The sequence below is a fragment of the Triticum urartu genome, chromosome 2 (genome assembly GCF_003073215.2).
Source record: "Triticum urartu cultivar G1812 chromosome 2, Tu2.1, whole genome shotgun sequence".
Classification (NCBI taxonomy): Eukaryota; Viridiplantae; Streptophyta; class Magnoliopsida; order Poales; family Poaceae; genus Triticum; species Triticum urartu.
The window spans coordinates 23,551,557-23,573,186 of record NC_053023.1 but is presented as its reverse complement, the minus strand read 5'-3'; the positions used below and the strand labels follow the sequence as shown (position 1 = coordinate 23,573,186).

General features: G+C 44.9%; 1 long non-coding RNA gene across 1 annotated transcript; it reads right to left on the bottom strand.

The window, feature by feature from the left end:
• Positions 1–1,740: 1,740 nt before the first annotated feature.
• Positions 1,741–3,417, bottom strand: LOC125535289. Its single transcript, XR_007294627.1, has 2 exons — positions 3,008–3,417; positions 1,741–2,937 (listed from the first exon to the last, which is right to left on the bottom strand). It is a non-coding gene; the product is annotated as an uncharacterized LOC125535289 (long non-coding RNA).
• Between the last annotated feature and the right edge of the window lie 18,213 nt (positions 3,418–21,630).

Here is a 21,630-nt window from a genome sequence, read left to right as displayed (position 1 = left end):
AAATATTAGAAACAAATGCACCTTTAAATTTCAATAATAAAACATGATCATGTTATTAACAATGTTGGTCATAAAAATAACATAATCATATTCATTTTAATAATCACTTTAATATGCTCTTAAAAAATAATTCTATTTAAACTTTTATTTTCTTTGTAAAAGAGCCCTATGAATTATTTACGCAGCGTAGAAACATGAATAAAAAAACCATGAACTTTATTATTTTCTTTACAAAAAATTCATAAACATTTCTTTTCAGAAAATTTTCTATTTTCATTTTCAGAACTTCTTCTGTTTACTTTGTTCTTTTCTATTTTCTAAACAGAATTTTCGTTGGAAAAAATTGTATAGAAAAGCTATTGTAAATCTGCCCAAAAAAACTGGACAGAAAACTATATAAAAAATTTGCAACTGGACCGTGGCCTGTTCGTGCGCGCTCTGCGTGTCAGCGCATCACGCCTGGCCGAAAACGGCCCGGCTCAGCGCCCGCCAGCGGCTAGAGCTTGAGTCTAGTGCGCGAGAAGGCCCGCAACGTACGAAGCGGCCCATGGCCTGCTCCCCGCGCCACGCCCAGTGCGAGCCGGCCTGCCTCGGCCTAGCCCACGATCACTTTCGGCCCAAAAGGCCAGTGGGAGGCTAGGGTTTTCATCTAGACCGTTCAACACGATCGGACGGCTGTCCGCTGGTTTCGCTGGAACAAAACAGGGAGTCCGACCCCGGTCCAACCCTAGCGCCCCCACTCTCTTCTCGATCCCCTTCTGCACCCGAAAACGGCGGAGGCAGAAGCTGCTCCCCGGCCGCTCGGGCCAGCCGCCGGCGACGACAGCGGTTCCACCGCGCCACGCCCGCGCCTCCTTTCCCTTCCCCCTTTCTGTTTCCTTCTTCTTACACCGAAGTCAGTGGGAGAGAGGGATCAGTGACGCCAACAGAGCCCTGCTCTGCTCTTCTGTCTATGTGATACAACGACGCCTCCCCCGCCACCCTTGCCGGTGCGCGCGAGATCCCGAAGGAGAGCGCGCTGCCGTCAAGCGGTGCGGTGGTGGTGCCCTTTTTCCCCCTTGGAGAGGCTGTGTTCTTCTTTCCCGCACCTCGGCTTGCCGATGCGTGTGAGGATCAAGAGGAACGGGTGCGGCCATGACGGAGGCACAACTTTTCTTTGAGATTTCTTTGCCCTTCTAGGGTTCTTTGGGGAAAGGGATTTTTTCTGTGATTTCTTTTCAACTAAAAAAGTCTAAGCCGATCTGGCTAATACCATTGATAGATTGCTTTGTATCGGATAGGTTAGATCATTCCGGTGAACCTACCTTCTGCTTGTCCAGATGAACTCGATCCAGCGCCGGCCATGGTGAAGTAGGGGCCGGTTATGGCAGAGAGATGGCGGCGGTGGTGTGCTTCTCGTGAGCACCGCGCTAACCCTAGATCGGTAGAGATTGTAGGTGGGGATTGTAGCAGCGATTAACCTCATAAGTCATGCCCCGGCCCTCACCTCTGTTTATATAGCACGGGTCACAGGGGGCCACCAACCATGATTTGCTTGGGCACCCTCGATCAGGGCGCGAGTCAGGGCCCCGTTCGACCCGTTGGGTTTGAACAGGAGAGAGATCAACCTAACAATTATGTGATATAAGACAATGCCAATTGAACAAAATCGCATTGAACAGATGGTGGCATGGCAATTTTAGTACAAAAATTGAAAATTAGTGGCGTTGCAATTTTAGTACAAAAATGCTATAACGATCATGGCAAAAAGTTGAATAATTTGTACTGGGCGCATGGTAAATTTACCAATTTGTTGCATTCCTACATAGAAGCATGACAAAAGGTAAGCACCCGACTGATGGTAGAGAGCTGAAATGTCTGAAGTCTGAACCTGTAGCCTGCAACTTGGACTGGACGCTCGAGCGAGCTTTTCGGCTCGGCCCGAAACCCGACTCAGCTCGGCCCGACTCAGCTCGGCCTGACAAGAAAATAGGCCGAGCCGAGCTAGCAAATTACGGCTCGTTCGACGACCGAGCCGAGCCGGTTTTCGCTCGGTCCAGCTCGGTGGCTCGTTTCGCAGCCCAGTTAATTTTATTTAGATAATTTTCAGCCCATTGCCTATAGATAGCAGCCCACACGAGCAGCCCAAGCCGACTACAAACCACCCCGACTCGCACGTGAATCCCCTAGCCAGCGAATGCAGCCGCCCCTGCTTAGGGTTTGCGCCGCCGCTGTCCAGCCAGTGGCCACCACCCGACGTCGTCCTCCTCGCCGCGCCCAACGCTGATGGCTCGCCGTCGACACCGACGGGGTACGTGCATGTTGGCCGCTGCGCCGGACACCGCTGTTCGTCGCTCGCGTGATTCCTCGTCGACCATGCCACTGTCCCAGGCAAGAGCAGGTATGACCTCCAGTACATGCCCTCCTCTCCTGACAATGACCCTGGCAACCAGCTACGCAGAGGAGACTTTGCACGCACACACACACGCCCACACTTCACCGGCGTCGGCCGGTGGCGCCTACGCCCACTCCAGCCGCTGCCATCACACTGAATATACACACCAGCACTCACTCACACGAGCCGCTCGGGCTGGACCGAGCAAGATACAAGACGAGCCGAGCCACTAGAAGTAGGCTCGTTCGCCAAACGAGCGGAGCCGAGCCAGCTCGCTTACGGGCGAGCCAAAGCCTAGCTCGGATCAAACTCGGCTCGGCTCGGCTCGTGTCCAGCCCTACCTGCAACGTCCTTGCATAGGCGGCCCATCTCCTGGTGCTGTGCCAGCACCTAGCGTTTGTAGGGGCAATGACCGCTGCCGTAGTGGAGCTCCAGCACCGCCCGATTGCAGGAGATCCTAGCGCCGCTGAAGGAGGCGTCCAGGTCGGCGAGACGTTCCAGCTTGCCGACGCTGGCATCGTGTGGCTGCCGCCGGGCGTGGATAGCACCGGCGCGAGCCATCCCTGGCCACCGACGCATGGATATGAGAAAGGAGGGGGAGAAGGAAATAGAAAGGGCACCGTGGGGACTCACCGGCGAGCGGCCGCGGCGCTCCGACATACGGCGGCGACGAGGACACCGGATCTCCTCGTCAGGCCGCCGTTCCCCGTGATCCCGTCAGGGAGTCGTTCCCCGCAACGACGTGCCCACGCACGGATGCCGCGCACCGGCATCGCCGCCGTCGATACGACGCCACGCACCTGCATCGCCGCCGAGTACTGCCTCCACTATCGAGGGTTTGGAAACACCGCGTCGCCACACGGCTCCTCCAGCTCCTCGTCTCCGCCGCCGCACACCTCCTCCCGCTCGTTGTCTCTGCCGTCGAGCGCCTCGCTGCCAAGCTCCTCGCCACGAAGTGAGTGTCGATGGGGAACGGAAGAAATGGATAAGGGGAGAGGTGCGTGCCGGGCGTTCGGGACGACGCAATATTTCCCGAACTGATAAAAAAGTGACGTGGCGCCCTTGCTGCTTTAAGATTTGGGCGAAAATATCGAAGGACGCTGAGCGCGTTCGGAGCCAGGAGCCTGAAAACAGCACATTCGGCACTTATTGATACCCTTTTTTTAACACAGTTAAGCGAACTATTTAAAACTATAACTAGGAAGTTAAGCAACATAACTGGGAACACGTCTAACAAATGTTCAATCTATATATAATCGTGAAAAGTCATTAGCATCTACTATCTATTTCTATATCTATTCTATCTCTATTACTCTCTCCGTCTAGGCGAATAATTCATCTTAGGTTGTACACCGTGATCAAAAAGGAGGAAAAAAGAGAGAACTTAATTTTTATTTGCTAATTAATAGCATTGCATGCAATGAACTAATCACTACATGTTGTGTCTGATAGTCTCAAGTCATTAAAAACATGCACACCAACATCTATTATTGGTTGATATGTCAAGAAACAAGAAACAAGGTAGAAGTTAATGCCCCGCGTCTAAGGATTTTGGGATTATTTAATTTTCATAAGACGACTTATACACCTAGACAGAGAGAGTATTAAAGTAGAATCAAACGTTGTGATGATTCAACCTCGCTCCATGGTTCAACCTCGCTCGCTACCCTTCTTGGCACGCACACATTGAAAAAAATAGCTGCGACCCACCCACTCACGAGGTCACGACGCACGTCTCAACTCCCTCCAGCCTTACCCTCAAAAAAAAAAAACTCCTTCCAGCCCCCTTCTTTTCTTTCTTCGTTGGTTGGACCCGCCCCACCTGGTCCACCCCCTCGATTCCAATCTCATATCTCCTGAGAAACTTCATTGAACTGGGCCGCGGCGACGTGAGGTGATGGCTCGCCGTTGAGCCCTGCTCCGCCTCTGCCCTTCATCCACTGGAGCACGGAGCGGGAAGCAGTCGTCAAGCAAGGACGCCGACGCCGGCGCCGCTGCAGCTGCTGGGCGAGGCGAGAAGCCGGGGGCGTCCGAGGCGGAGTCTGGCGCCGCTGCAGGTGGCGGGCGAGGCAAGAAGCCGGGGGGCGTCCGAGGCGGAGTCCGGCGCCGCTGCAGTTGGCGGGCGAGGCAAGAAGCCGGGGGCGTCCGAGGCGGAGTCCGGCGGCGACGTGGTGGCAAGATGATGCACTTCGACGGGCCGCTGGCGTTCACGGCCGATGACCTGCTGTGCGCCACGGCAGAGATCATGGGGAAGAGCACATACGACACGGTGTACAAGGCGATGCTGGAGGACGGCAACATGGTGGACCTGAGCGGCTGTGGGAGGCCAGGAGGAGTTCGGGACTGCGGCGGTGGCGCTCGGTAACGTCCGGCATCCCAACCTGCTCTCGGTCAGAGCCTACTACCTCGGCCTCAAGGGGAAGAAGCTGCTCGTCTTCCATCACATTCTCCATTACATTCCGAAGGGCAGCCTCTCCGCCTTCTTACACGGTGAGATTCCTTCAAAAGTGTACATCCTTTGAAGCTGGATTCTTCAACTCTGTGGTTCTGAGTTCTGACACATTTGGTTTTAGTTCAGACGAGGGGTAACGGGCTAACGGCTCGCCCTCCCGCCCTCTCACTTTCTCGCCATTGAGCCTTGGTCTGCCTCTGCCCTCCATCCACTTGTTCCAAGTCTTAACGATTACCCTTTTCAACATGCAACACTTGGGATGTGCTCAATCCTGCTATTTTTTAGTCCATTATTTTTTATGTGTTTTCACCTCAGACATTTTACTAATTTCAGTTGGTTTATAACTAGAGATGCACACAAATAACTTTGTTCTGGTTTTCATAAAACAAATATGGCACACACCTGGATGGTTATTGACTATATGCTGCGACCCATTTTGTTAAGTTGGTCTTTCTTGACACCATTTTCTATTGCAGATTATTGAAGATATATAGTTTAAGCAAGAGAATGAGCAGAAGTGTGTTTGGGTGAGTCCCAAATAAGACATCTCACTTCTTGCTTTGGAAATCATCTACGCTTAACTCCAAGAGGTCACTATCTGAAGGGACGGTACATTGTGATGTTTTTCTTCTATCACTAAGCTTGACAACACCTCACTTCTTGTTTTGGAAATCATCTATGCTTAATTCCAAGAGGTCACTAGCTGAAGGGATGGTACATTGTGATGTTTTTCTTCTGTCACTAAGCTTGACAACATCTCACCAACTATATCAGTAATGTACTGATTTGTTCTGTAAGTTGTGTTTGGCAATGGAATAGAAATTTTGCTGCTGAGGTATGAAGGTAAGGACAAAACTATTGCCTGTTTTTTGTTTGCCTGGTTGTGTTCATAGTCCATTTTAAGCCCATATAATTTTATGTGGTCTTCAACTGTATTCACCTGCATCTAGAAATAGAAGTTTAATATTCTTCCATCCTTTGAGTGTGTGCTAAAGTTTATGATACGTGAAAGTTTTTATCACATCATGCAACAATACAAAAACCAGAAAAGTTCAGATATTATGCATCATTTTTTTGGTAAAGACATTACACATTGCCTCCCGGAGTGCTCCCGAGGTATCTCAAAGGCTATTACAACAATTTGATATATGTGAGTCAACTGTTTTTTTCCTTCTCTTTGTATTGCATCACTATGTTCTTATCTATGAAGCCTTCGGCACCCTATATCTTTACAAGGAAGGAAACTAGGCCAATGAATTTCTTTTAATGGCATTTAGTTGTATAGGCGACTTGCTTGCATAGATTATTACAGCATAATATATTCTTAACTTGTCTTTAGTAACAAACATTATAGTACAAAAAATAGTTTTAGGAGGATACTACTAAAACTTTTGTGCCATTAAAAAAACTTTTGTGCAATTTTAATTTACTGCATAGTGCAGACGGAAACAAATTAATTCACCACATGGAGAGCCCACTGAGAATAATTGTTTTGGACTTTTGTGGCACTCTCAAGCTATGGGTCTTTTGTGGCCTAGCTAATATATATAAACCAAGACCATATCTTGTATGACTATCAACATCCTTGGAGTGAAGCACAATAACTGCATTGTGAAGTTTATATCATATTCCATTTGTTTGTTTCAACGACGAGTTTTCCATTTATTTGCTTCTTTGATCAGTTTGGAACTAGCACTCAGAGTAACTGAAAATTGATATGTAATACTAGGTCTATGATCGGAGTGTGTAAAATGGGCTTATTTTATTTCACTCGTCAACGACATTTTGGAGATCCATTTCGGTGCCCAAGTTCCTGGCACAACTTGCATATATTTTTGTTACCTTTTTGGCTTTGCATCCTTCTTCCCCTTCCCCTTTTTACTACTCCCACCTTTCTCAAACCATGCCTTGAATCTACTCTCTTTAGGCCTGCTAGCCTTTCTTTTAGTTAGGGGAGGACACATGGAAAATTCAATTTCCACTTAGGCTACTGAGACTAATCTATAAGTGCTGGAATTGGAGCTGCATATGCAGCCTTGAATCTTGGCACTGAGTAATATTCATGTAAATATGGGTGCATGTTTATCTTGGGTTGGGAGGCCAAGAATAGAATGGCATGGTCACATGGTTTCTCGGTCTGTTGCCACACAAGGCAAGTGCAGTCATGCAACTCACTGTTAACAACATACCTCCTTCCAGTCTTGGTATCTCTAACTTCAGCACCGCACAATGAAGATTTTTCCACAGACAAATGTGTAAGATTTTTGCTCCTATTGTACCACTGCAGGAAGCTTATCCCCTTGCAGACAATCACCAATCCTCTTTCTCAATTACCACATGGGCATGATGACGATCCTGATTTGGTCAACCATGTCATGCACAAGCAAGTCCTTTAACTGCTTTATCTTGTTGTTAAAACTTTCTGCCAAGTTATTGTTGATATGATCACACTTGATGGCAGTGTTAAACCCTTACCTGTACCACAATAGAGAATGATAGGTGTTCAACCATGGACCAAACTCACTGCATGCTGCTTTTATCTTATCAAGATGATATGAATGTGTTTGTTTTGTGTAAGATCTTGCTGCTGGACACATTCTCCCAAATTCTTCCCCACTGAATTTTTTTTATCAAATTCATCCACATATGACCGAAGCACTCACTCTACTCACAATGAGTAAAAACATTCTTTACTACATTTTCTAGCCCTTTGCATGCATCTGTGTGTACTGCCAGAGGTGACACTGGCCCTATGCATCTTTTCAACAACATCATGAAACATGTCCATGAAACCTATGTCTCTGACTGAAACAAACCAATAGCAACAAGGAACATCTAGTTGTGTTCATCTAAAGCATTGCATGCTGCCAATTGACCATTCCATTTGCCTGTCAAAAAAGATGATTCTATGCTCAAATATGGACAGCACCCTGCTTTGAAGCCATCTATAAAAGGCTTTAAAGCCATAAAGAACTTGGAGAAAAGAACTCTACCATCCTTTGTTACCTCAGTATCTATCTCCACAACACTGCCAGGTGACCTCTTTTCCACCTATGCTTTGAAGTTCTAAAACATCCTAAAAGTATTTGCACAATCACCATATAATTCTTTCATTGCCCTCTGTTTTGCTTTCCACACTGTGGTATACTTCACCTTAACGGGGTACTGCTTTTCCAAGTCCACTTTAAGTCTCTTTGTTGTAGTGTTTGGTTGCTTGGCTAAAATTGGAGGGATCTTTTCTGCAATCAAAGTTGTGATGTCATGGTTGATACTCTCTGTGAACTTGTAATACAAGTATGTGGATTTGGGATTTGATTAACCCTAATGGTACTTCCATCAGGTTGAATTCTAGCATATATGTACCACTTGCAAGGCCTGACGCTTCCATCGAAACCTCTGCACCTTGCGTAAAATTTCTTTCTGTCAGTCCACATAGTCTTGGCATCAAACTCATGTTTGACTGCATAAGTCTTGAAACACATCCTAAACTCCTTCATTCTTGGTAACAATTTGCCTACTTCAATAACATGATTTTCTTTGTCATACACACTTACAATCTCATCATCATGTGCATCATCTACATCATCTGCAGCATCTTTCATCACATGTCCATCCACATCTTCACAAGCATCTATGTTAGCAACATTAGGCAAACTCGATTCATCCCTCTCTTCCTCATATTGATCATCTACTGGATCTACTGGAATGCCAAAAAAATTGGCCATCTCAGTGTCAGCCATTGGTGCAATGACCAAACCAGTAGTGTCTTCTAATTGTACTGAATTCCAATCAACACAAACAACCCTTGTAGCACCATCACAGCCATCTTCTGCATCTTGCTAAGCCCCCTCTATTACTGTCACTTCACCCATAAACATGGGCATTATCTGTCTCTGTGAAGCCCAATCATCATCTACCATCTACGAAGCCGACTTTGAGGGCACATATCCAACCTTAGAATCTGATTTCAGATCAACGAGCTCTACATGAAAGGTAGTCTGTTTGCTTGCCCAACCGTCTTGCTGATTGATTTCATCAACCATCTCTTCACCATTCTCAATTCTCACATACACACCCTTCCAATTATCAAACCGTAAACATGCTACCTCTTGCTCTGGACCCCAAAAAATGTTTTCCCCAATTTTCTCCACAACATTCCTCACGGCCCTCTCTTCCATGCTCTGTATTTCATGTGGATCAATCTCTTCAAATTCAACCTCCCATTTCACAATTGTATCTCTATATGTCTCGCACGCTACCATCAACTAGATTTGCTTTAGATGGTAAGAATTTAACACTGAATTCGAAGGTCCGAGCAACATTGCCTCTGTTTATCAATGGCGGGCTCTGTGAGGCAGCGAAAGTAGACGAGGCACACATCGCAGGGTTGAAGAGGTTGGACAGGGTGATTACCTGGTCGACGTAGTCTCTCTTGGCTCCATCTCGTTCAGCCCAACGCCGCCCAGCCGCCGCTCCCCAGTCCCACCCACCTCCACAATCGGGATCTCGTGGAAAACAAGGGCAAACGGAGGCTCACTTGGTCAAATCTAACTCAAGACGGAGGGGAATGGTGCCGAATAAACTCACCATATGCGCAGCCACAGTCGTAGATGAAAGCTCTGCCGCCGCTGCCGATGAGAACGAAGAAGAGAGCAGCAACCAGAAGTAGGGGAGAAGCACATGTTCAGTCAGGCGGGGAATTGATGCACTGCCAAGTGGGACCCACCACCAGACGCACTGATTAGTTCGACCCTCTGTTTTTACCTTAACCGCAGTCCCGTTGACGACCGAACCCATGCTTTAACCACCTGGTCGCATTGGGGCTATTACTGCCATGTAAGACGGTGCATAGGAGCTATTTATGGCAACTACGTCGCACTCCTTCTAATCCACATGAAATGTGTCGCATAGGAGTCATAAGCCTCAAATCCCCAACCCTTGCCGGCACGCCCGCCGCCGCCGGAAATGGCGATGTTCACCAATGTCGACCCCATGACGGAGGTCTATCTCCGGAGAAGGGCCCGCGACCTGCACGAGGTAGACAGGTCGACGCAGCAGCTACCCACGTACATCTGCGCCGAGCTCTGATACGTCTCCAACGTATCTATAATTTTTGATTGCTCTATGCTATATTACCTACTGTTTTGAATGTTTATGGGCTTTATTATACACTTTTATATCATTTTTGGGACTAACCTATTAACCCAGAGCCCAGTGCCAGTTTCTGTTTTTACCCTGTTTTAGGGTTTCAAAGAAAAGGAAAATCAAACGGAGTCCAATTGACCTGAAACTTCACGGAACTCATTTTTGTAAGGAAAGAAGCCCAGAAGACTTGGAGTGCACGTCGGGGGACCTACGAGGAGGCCGCAAGGCAGGGGGGCGCGCCCACCCCCCCTGGGCGCGCCCTCCACCCTCGTGAGCCCCTCGTGCCCCCCCCTGACGTACTTCTTCCGCCTATATATCTCCATACACCCTAAAAACATTCGTGAGCACAATAGATCAGGAGTTCCGCCGCCAAAAGCCTCCGTAGCCACTAAAAACCAATCTAGACCCGTTCCGGCACCCTGCCGGAGGGGGCAATCCCTCTCCGGTGGCCATCTTCATCATCCCGGTGCTCTCCATGACCAGGAGGGTGTAGTTCTCCCTCGGGGCTGAGGGTATGTACCAGTAGCTATGTGTTTGATCTCTCTCTCTCTCTCTCGTGTTCTTGATTTGGCACGATCTTGATGTATCGCGAGCTTTGCTATTATAGTTGGATCTTATGTTTATCCTCCCCCTCTTCTCTCTTGTAATGAATTGAGTTTCCCCTTTGAAGTAATCTTATCAGATTGAGTCTTTAAAGATTTGAGAACACTTGATGTATGTCTTGCGTGGGATACCCGTGGTGATAATGGGGTATTCTATTGATCGACTTGATGTATGTTTTGGTGATCAACTTGCGGGTTCCGCCCATGAACCTATGCATAGGGGTTGGCACACGTTTTCGTCGTGATTCTCCGGTAGGAACTTTGGGGCACTCTTTGAGCTCCTTTGTGTTGGTTGAATAGATGAATCTGAGATTGTGTGACGCATATCGTATAATCATACCCACGGATACTTGAGGTGACATTGGAGTATCTAGGTGACATTAGGGTTTTGGTTGATTTGTGTCTTAAGGTGTTATTCTAGACGAACTCTAGGGCTGTTTGTGACACTTATAGGAATAGCCCAACGAATTGATTGGAAAGAATAACTTTGAGGTGGTTTCATACCCTACCATAATCTCTTCGTTCGTTCTCCGCTATTAGTGACTTTGGAGTGACTCTTTGTTGCATGTTGAGGGATAGTTATGTGATCCAATTATGTTAGTATTGTTGAGGGAACTTACACTAGCGAAAGTATGAACCCTAGGCCCTATTTCCCCACATTGCAATACCGTTTACGCTCACTTTTATCACTTGCTACCTTGCTGTTTTTATTATTTCAGATTACAAATACCTTTATCTACTATCCATATACCACTTGTTTCACCATCTCTTCGCCGAACTAGTGCACCTATACAATTCACCATTGTATTGGGTGTGTTGGGGACACAAGAGACTCTTTGTTATTTGGTTGCAGGGTTGCTTGAGAGAGACCATCTTCATCCTACGCCTCCCACGGATTGATAAACCTTAGGTCATCCACTTGAGGGAAATTTGCTACTGTCGTACAAACCTCTGCACTTGGAGGCCCAACAAGGTCTACAAGAAGAAGGTTGTGTAGTAGACATCAAGCTCTTTTCTGGCGCCGTTGCCGGGGAGGTGAGTGCTTCAAGGTATATCTTTAGATCTTGCAATCGAGTCTTTTAGTTTCTTGTTTTATCACTACTTTAGTTTATAAAAGAAGCTATAAAAAATGGAATTGAGTTTGTCTCATATGCTTCATCTTTTTAATATCTATCATGAAAATAAGAATTCCGATAATTGTGCTCAAGTGCTAGAAGAAGAATGCATTAAAATGTTTGGCACTATATATTTGAATGATGAGCATGATTGCAATGTTGTTAGTATGAATTCCTTGAATATACATGATGCTAATGATATGCAAAGCCACAAGCTTGGGGAAGCTATGTTTGATGAAGATGATATTTTTTGTCCCCCAAGCTGTGATGAGCAAATTTACTATGATGAAAGCATGCCTCCTATATATGATGATTATTGTGATGACTTGTATGCTATAAAGAATAATGATATAAATGAAACTTGTCATCTTGATCTTAATTTTCAATCACATGATAGTTATTTTGTTGAGTTTGCTCCCACTATTATTCATGAGAAGAATTTTGCTTGTGTGGAGAGTAGTAAATTTTCTATGCTTGTAGATCATGAAAGGAATGCTTTAGGTTCTGGTTATATTGTTGAATTCATTCATGATGCTACTGAAAATTATTATGAGGGAGGAATATATGCTTGTAAGAATTGCAATAATATCAAGTTTCCTCTCTATGTGCTTAAAGTTTTGAAGTTATGCTTGTTTTACCTTCCTATGCAAGTTGATTCTTGTTCCCACAAGTTGTTTGCTCACAAAATCCCTATGCATAGGAAGTGGGTTAGACTTAAATGTGCTAGTCATATTCTTCATGATGCTCTCTTTATGTTTCAATTCTTATCCTTTATGTGAGCATCATTGAAATCATCATGCCTAGCTAGGGGCGTTAAACGATAGCGCTTGTTGGGAGGCAACCCAACTTTATTTTTGTTCCTTGCTTTTTGTTCCTGTTTAGTAATAAATAATTCATCTAGCCTCTATTTAGATGTGGTTTTATGTGTTTAATTAGTGTTTGTGCCAAGTAGAACCTTTGGGAAGACTTGGGGAAAGTCTTGTTGATCATGCTGTCAAAAACAGAAACTTTAGCGCTCACGAGAATTGCTGCCATTTTTAATTGGAGAGTGATATTTCGTTAATTATTTTTGCAAATGATTAATAGATGAATTCCTAAGGTCCAGCAATTTATTTGAGAATTTTATGAGTTCCATAAGTATATGTTTGATTCAGATTACTACAGACTGTTCTGTTTTTGACAGATTCTGTTTTTCGTGTGTTGTTTGCTTATTTTGATGAATCTATGGCTAGTAAAATAGTTTATAAACCATAGATAAGTTGGAATACAGTATGTTTAACACCAATATAAATAAAGAATAAGTTCATTACAGTACCTTGAAGTGGTGATTTATTTTATACTAACGGAGCTTACGAGTTTTCTGTTAAGTTTTGTGTTGTGAAGTTTTCAAGTTTTGGGTAAGGATTCGATGGACTATGGAATAAGGAGTGGAAAGAGCCTAAGCTTGGGGATGCCCAAGGCACCCCAAGTTAATATTCAAGGATAGCCAAGAGCCTAAGCTTGGGGATGCCCCGGAAGGCATCCCCTCTTTCGTCTTCGTTTATCGGTAACTTTACTTGGAGCTATATTTTTATTCGCCACATGATATGTGTTTTGCTTTTAGCATCATTTTATTTTATTTAGTTTTGCTTGTTTTTTGAATAAAATACCACGATCTGAAATTATTAAATGTTAGAGAGTCTTCACATAGTTGCATAATTATTCGACTACTCATTGATCTTCACTTATATCTTTCGGAGTAGTTTGTCGTTTGCTCTAGTGCTTCACTTATATCTTTTTAGAGCATGGTGGTAGTTTTATTTTGAAGAAATAGATGAACTCTCATGCTTCACTTAGATTATTTTGAGAGTCTTAATAGCATGGTAATTTGCTTAAAATCCAAATATGCTAGGTATTCAAGAATAATAAAACTTTCTTATGAGTGTGTTGAATACTAAGAGAAGCTTGATGCTTGATGATTGTTTTGAGATATGGGGGTAATAATATGAAAGTCGTGCTAGTTGAGTAGTTGTGAAATTGAGAAATGCTTGTGCTGAAGTTTGCAAGTCCCGTAGCATGCACGTATGGTAAATGTTGTGTAACAAATTTGAAACATGAGGTGTTATTTGATTGTCCTCCTTATGAGTGGCGGTCGGGGACGAGCGATGGTCTTTTCCTACCAATCTATCCCCCTAGGAGCATGCGCGTAGTGCCGAGGTTTTTGATGACTTGTAGATTTTTGCAATAAGTATGTGAGTTCTTTATGACTAATGTTGAGTCCATGGATTATACGCACTCTCCCCCTTCCATCCTTGCTAGCCTCTTCGGTACCGTGCATTGCCCTTTCTCACATTGAGAGTTGGCGCAAACTTCGCCGGTGCATCCAAACCCCGTGATATGATATGCTCTGTCACACATAAACCTCCTTATATCTTCCTCAAAACAGCCACCATACCTACCTATTATGGCATTTCCATAGCCATTCTGAGATATATTGCCATGCAACACTTTCCATCATTCTGTTCATCATGACACATTCATCATTGTCATATTGCTTTGCATGATCATGTAGTTGACATCATATTTGTGGCAAAGCCACTATTCATAATTCTTCCATACATGTCACTCTTGAGTCATTGCATATCCCGGTACACCGCCGGGGGCATTCATATAGAGTCATACTTTGTTCTAGTATCGAGTTGTAATCATTGAGTTGTAAATAAATAGAAGTGTGATGATCATCATTATGAGAGCATTGTCCCAAGTGAGGAATAAATAAAAAAAGAAAGGCCATAAAAAAGAGAAGGCCCAAAAAAAGAAAAGAGAAAGGCCATAAAAAAAGAAAAGGCCAAATAAAAATATGAGAGAAAAAGAGCGAAGGGACAGTGTTACTATCCTTTGCCACACTTGTGCTTCAAAGTAGCACCATGATCTTCATGATAGAGAGTCTCTTATTTTGTCACTTTCTTATACTAGCTAGTGGGAATTTTTCATTATAGAACTTGGCTTGTATATTCCAACAATGGGCCTCCTCAAGTGCCCTAGGTCTTCGTGAGCAAGCTAGTTGGATGCACACACACTAGTTTCTTTTGTTGAGCTTTCATACATTTATAGCTCTAGTGCATCCGTTGCATGGCAATCCCTACTCCTTGCATTAACATCAATCGGTGGGCATCTCCATAGCCCATTGATTAGCCTCGTTGATGCGAGACTTTCTCCTTTTTTGTCTTCTCCACATAACCCCCATCATTATATTCTATTCCACCCATAGTGCTATATCCATGGCTCGTGCTCATGTATTGCATGAACGTTTATAGGTTTGAGATTACTAAAGTATGAAACAATTGCTTGGCTTGTCATCGGGGTTGTGCATGATGAGAGCATTCTTGTGTGACGAAAATGAAACATGACTAAACTATATGATTTTGTAGGGATGAACTTTCTTTGGCCATGTTATTTTGAGAAGACATAATTGCTTAGTTAGTATGCTTGAAATATTATCATTTTTATGTCAATATGAACTTTTATCTTGAATCTTTTGGATCTGAATATTCATATCACAATTAAGAAGAACTACAATGAAATTATGCCAATTAGCACTCCGCATCAAAGATCTTGTTTTTATCATTTACCTACTCGAGGACGAGCAGGAATTAAGCTTGGGGATGCTGATACGTCTCCAACGTATCTATAATTTTTGATTGCTCTATGCTATATTACCTACTGTTTTGAATGTTTATGGGCTTTATTATACACTTTTATATCATTTTTGGGACTAACCTATTAACCCAGAGCCCAGTGCCAGTTTCTGTTTTTACCCTGTTTTAGGGTTTCGAAGAAAAGGAAAATCAAACGGAGTCCAATTGACCTGAAACTTCACGGAACTCATTTTTGGAAGGAAAGAAGCCCAGAAGAATTGGACTGCACGTCGGGGGACCTACGAGGAGGCCACGAGGCAGGGGGCGCGCCCTCCACCCTCATGAGCCCCTCGTGCCCCCCCCCTGACATACTTCTTCCGCCTATATATCTCCATATACCCTAAAAAAATCCGTGAGCACAATAGATCGGGAGTTCCGCCGCCAGAAGCCTCCGTAGCCACCAAAAATCAATCTAGACCCGTTCCGGCACCCTGCCGGAGGGGGCAATCCCTCTCCGGTGGCCATCTTCATCATCCCGGTGCTCTCCATGACCAGGAGGGAGTAGTTCTCCCTCGGGGCTGAGGGTATGTACCAGTAGCTATGTGTTTGATCTCTCTCTCTCTCTCTCGTGTTCTTGATTTGGCACGATCTTGATGTATCGCGAGCTTTGCTATTATAGTTGGATCTTATGTTTATCCTCCCCCTCTTCTCTCTTGTAATGAATTGAGTTTCCCCTTTGAAGTAATCTTATCAGATTGAGTCTTTAAAGATTTGAGAACACTTGATGTATGTCTTGCGTGGGATACCCGTGGTGATAATGGGGTATTCTATTGATCGACTTGATGTATGTTTTGGTGATCAACTTGCGGGTTCCGCCCATGAACCTATGCATAGGGGTTGGCACACGTTTTCGTCGTGATTCTCCGGTAGGAACTTTGGGGCACTCTTTGAGCTCCTTTGTGTTGGTTGAATAGATGAATCTGAGATTGTGTGACGCATATCGTATAATCATACCCATGGATACTTGAGGTGACATTGGAGTATCTAGGTGACATTAGGGTTTTGGTTGATTTGTGTCTTAAGGTGTTATTCTAGTACGAACTCTAGGGCTGTTTGTGACACTTATAGGAATAGCCCAACGAATTGATTGGAAAGAATAACTTTGAGGTGGTTTCATCCCCTACCATAATCTCTTCGTTCGTTCTCCGCTATTAGTGACTTTGGAGTGACTCTTTGTTGCATGTTGAGGGATAGTTATGTGATCCAATTATGTTAGTATTGTTGAGGGAACTTACACTAGCGAAAGTATGAACCCTAGGCCTTATTTCCCACATTGCAATACCGTTTACGCTCACTTTTATCACTTGCTACCTTGCTGTTTTTATTATTTCAGATTACAAATACCTTTATCTACTATCCATATACCACTTGTTTCACCATCTCTTCGCCGAACTAGTGCACCTATACAATTTACCATTGTATTGGGTGTGTTGGGGACACAAGAGACTCTTTGTTATTTGGTTGCAGGGTTGCTTGAGAGAGACCATCTTCATCCTACGCCTCCTACGGATTGATAAACCTTAGGTCATCCACTTGAGGGAAATTTGCTACTGTCCTACAAACCTCTGCACTGGAGGCCCAACAACGTCTACAAGAAGAAGGTTGTGTGCCCGTGGCTGCTCGACGTTGATAACCCACAAGTATAGGGGATCAATTGTAGCCTCTTTCGATAAGTAAGAGTGTCGAACCCAACGAGGAGCTAAAGGTAGAACAAATATTCCCTCAAGTTCTATCGACCACCGATACAACTCTATGCACGCTTGACGTTTGCTTTACCGGAAACAAGTATGAAACTATTTTGCAAGGATAAAACTACGAGTACTTTGCGAGAATAAAACTATGAATAAATTGCAAGGTAATAAAAGTGGATAGCTTTTGTCAACAAGAAAGTTATTTGTCCCTAGGCAATCGATAACAACTACCGGTAATCATTCTTGTAGTTTTATATGAGGGAGAGGCATGAGCTAACATACTTTCTCTACTTGGATCATATGCACTTATGATTGGAACTCTAGCAAGCATCCGCAACTACTAAAGATCATTAAGGCCGTGAAACCCAACCATAGCATTAAGTACCAAGTCCTCTTTACTCCCATACGTCATACCCTAGTTACTCGGGTTTATGTTTCTGTCACTCTCGCAACACGCCATAAGAGAACCATGAACATATTGCAACACCCTACAGCGAGGGCCCCTCACGTTTGCGCGAGATGGTGGGCACCGTAGGACATCACCATAAAGAAAATATACAATCATACCAACCAAGATCATGATTAACCCATAGGACAAAACAGATCTACTCAAACATCATAGGATAACCATAGATCATTGGAAAATAATATATGTAGTTGAGCACCATGTTTAAGTAGAGATTATAGCGGGGGAAGAGGTGTTACACCGCTGCATAGAGGGGGGGAAAGTTGATGTTGACGGTAGCAAGATTGTTGATGTAGATCGCCGTCCCGGTCGTTGCCCCCTGTGGCACCCCGGCTCCACCGGAAGCGAGGGGGAGAGAGCACCCCTGCTGGTGTTAAAACCGGCGGATATAGATGTCGACGTCGCAGTTAATCTGCAGACGAGCCATCGATCCTTTTGTCGATCACACAGCGGAACTCTCAATGAAAGCACCAATGTCGGTGTCAAAACCGTCGGATCTTGGGTAGAGGGTCCCAAACTGTGCATCTAAGGTTAATGGTAACATGAGACAGGGGACACGATGTTTACCCAGGTTCGGGCCCTCTCGATGGAGGTAATACCCTACTTCCTGCTTGATTGATCTTGATGATATGAGTATTACAAGAGTTGATCTACCACGAGATCGTAGAGGCTAAACCATAGAGCCTAGCCTATGATTATGATTGTTTGTATATTTATTGACTAGCCTGGCCCTGGTTTATATAATGCACCAGAGGCCTAGGATAACAAGAGTCCTAGCCGAATACGCCGGTGGGGGAGGAGTCCTTGCCTTGACCACCAAGTCTTGTGGAATATCTTCCTTGTATGCGGTAGCTGTCCGAACTGGCCCATGGGTATACGGCCATGGGGTCCTCGGCCCAATCTAATGACCGGAGACGACGTGGTGAGTACCCCCTAGTCCAGGACACCGTCTGTAGCCCCTGAACCGGTCTTCAAGTTGGGGACGCTCCTCGATTCTTCTGAACTGTTCTTCATCTTCGGTCGTCGGTCTTGAAAACTAGTTCAACAAATCTTGTTTGATCTTGAGGATCACCAACGTGCATACGAAGAGTTTATACGACGGGTATCCGAGGAAACCCTTTAAGTTTCCGGCGTTTATCAATGCCTTGTTATTTTTATGCCACACCTCGGGTTTGAAGTTGTTCCCGGGCGGCAGTGTCCTCTTGCGTCTGAGCTCCAACGCCGGACTACATCCGTATTTATCTTTCGCAGCCGAGCTCCAATGCCGGGCTGCTTCCGAGCTCCCAACGCCGGAATGTATCCGAGCTTGCCAACGCTGGATTGCATAAGAGTATTGCTATAGCACAGCTCCAACGCCAAATGCATTCCTGGCTCCAACGCCAGAATGTATCCAAGCTTCAACGCCGGACTATATCCGAGGTGTCATAGATCACCTTGGCTCCAAAAAAGTTTGAAGGAGCTTAGCCGAGCTTAATATCGGAAATGCCCGCTATGGAGCCAGCCACTGGTGCGCCCGAGCTTTATGCCAGACTACTTCCGAGGTGGTGCACCACCCCGACTGTGGGTCGATTTTTTGTCAATATTTTTGATTGATGCAATTTATTCTCTGCCGAGATATATAGCCAGTAGCCCTCAAGGTGTGTATCGGTTTAAAACCCGAGATGCACCTGAAGGATGACGTAAGACCACTGATCCCAGTAGCCGCTGAGACTCAGGTTGATTTGCAAAATCGGCCCGGAGGATCAAGTCCTAGCTTGGCAGAATACTTCAGGACAAAAAAAGCGGCGTGCTCAGTCCTCGAGACTCAGGTTGGGTGCGGCCGACCAACTTGAGGATCATAATCGACTCGGAAACTGTATTGCACTTAAAATTTTCTACATTGGACAGGCAATGCGGTAGCCCCCAAGCCACTGGTCGGGTGGCAACACAGATCAGGGGATCGATGTACCCCTTTAATATTTGTAAATGATAAGCACGAAGCCCTAGTAGCCCCCGAGCCTTAATGTGGGCACGGGTGTGACCGAATTAAGGATTGCGTATCCGTAATAAAATCACAAATTATGTGTAATGACTCTATGTATCCAAGTACTTTACGTTATAATGCTCGGATCCACATTGTACAAAACTTTGGTGACAGACCATCGGCTTCCACCTCCTCGGCCAGTAGCCGAGGAGTGTTTGTCCTACTTTATAAAGCCTTTATGAGGGCAAAGATTTACGACAAACAAGGCAATCTGGCCATACGGTTTTATAAACAAAGGTACGCAGAGAGATATGTATATTACTGTTTAACATAAGAAATGTCTTCCAAAGAAAATAGTCCCGCTATCGGTTCCTTTCTTTGGGTTGTCATGCTAAGCATGATCATGAAACCTCAGCTCTAATGTAAGAGCAAAATATTGAGGATTTAGTTTGGGAGGCCAGCTACTAGCCCCCGGTAGTGTTTCGCGACAGTCGAGGTCAAGCCGTAAACACTTAGGCCAATGTTATGAATGGCCCGTCATTTAACACAGTTCTCGGATCAGCTGACCAGTTAACGCTTATTGTGACAGCAGCTTTTCGGCTTTCTCCACTGAGGTGCTTAACCATGTGAGCTGGAAGCACAATCGCAGTGGTTCTCCCTTTGCACACTGAAAGTGCGTTATATCGACTAGAGGGGGGTGAATAGGCGATTTTTATGAAAGTCTTCAAAACGTGAGAGTTATGAAGACAAACAGTGAAGATTATGCCTATTACTATGCAGCGGAAGTTAGATTACACTAGGCCAGCCATGGTCATGTATTCAATAGAGTGAAAGCGCAATGACAAACAGCTTCAGTGTAATAAGGATCAGGTGGGAAGAAGTTATGAAGCCAAACAGATCATACATTCATGTTGTGAAGACAAAAGATAAAGCAAGCATGCAATGGCTTCACAATGAATAACTGTAAGTAAAGGAAGTGAAGATGAAACCAGTGACACGTTGAAGACAATGATTTGTTGGACCAGTTCCAGTTGCTGTGACAACTGTACGTCTGGTTGGAGCGGCTAGGTATTTAAACCAAAGGACACACAGTCCGGACACCAGTCAAGGACACTTAGTCCAAGACACCCAGTCCTCACCGTTTTCTCCTTGAGCTAAGGTCACACAGACCTCGCGCAATCACTCAGGTAAGTCTTCAGGTAGACTCCAAACCTTCACAGACTTCGTTCACTGGCAATCCACAATTCTCTGGATGCTCAGACGCGACGCCTAACCGTCTGGAGGATGCACAGTCCTCAAGTGTAATAAGTCTTCAGATCACACAGACACGAAGACTTAAGTGATGCCCAATTTACTCTGGCTCTGGGTGGTTAGGGCTTTTCTCCTCACTGGGAATTTTTCTTTCAAAGGCTTCGAGGTGGGTTGCTCTCAACGACAAAAGCCGTGCACTGAAATTCTGAGCAGCCACCGTTATGGTTGTGGGGGTGGACTATTTATAGCCACTTGGCAACCCGACCTATCTGTCCAAAATGACCCTGGGTCACTAAGGAACTGACACGTGTACCAACGGTCGAATTTTGAACTCACACGGCAACTTTACTTGGGCTACAAGTAAAGGCTGACTTGTCTGACTCTGGACAAGATTTGCTCTCATAGTCTTCGCTCGAAGACATAGGATTTGAATTAGGCATCACTTCAGTCATTCTGACTGGTTCTCTTGGACCCCACTTAACAGTACGGTGATTCCTATGACACAACATAAATGAAATAAAACTACGAAGGATCTAAGTCTTCGAGTTCCATAAGCTTCATAGGGAGTCTTCTCATGTCATTGTCTTCAGTATGAATATCTTCATAAACCACCATTGTCTTCAATGTCTTCGTACATTTTTAGGGGTCATCTCTGGTGGTAAAACCGAATCAATAAGGGACTTCTACCTGTGTTTTCCTGCAATTCTCACAAACACATTAGTCCCTCAACTAGGTTTGTCGTCAATACTCCAAAACCAACTAGGGGTGGCACTAGATGCACTTACAATCTCCCCCTTTTTGGTGATTGATGACAAACTAGTTGAAGTTTTCAACGGGGAACATAATTTGTGAAATAGTAAAGGAATTTGTCTTCATAAGTTGCAAGGGCTCCCC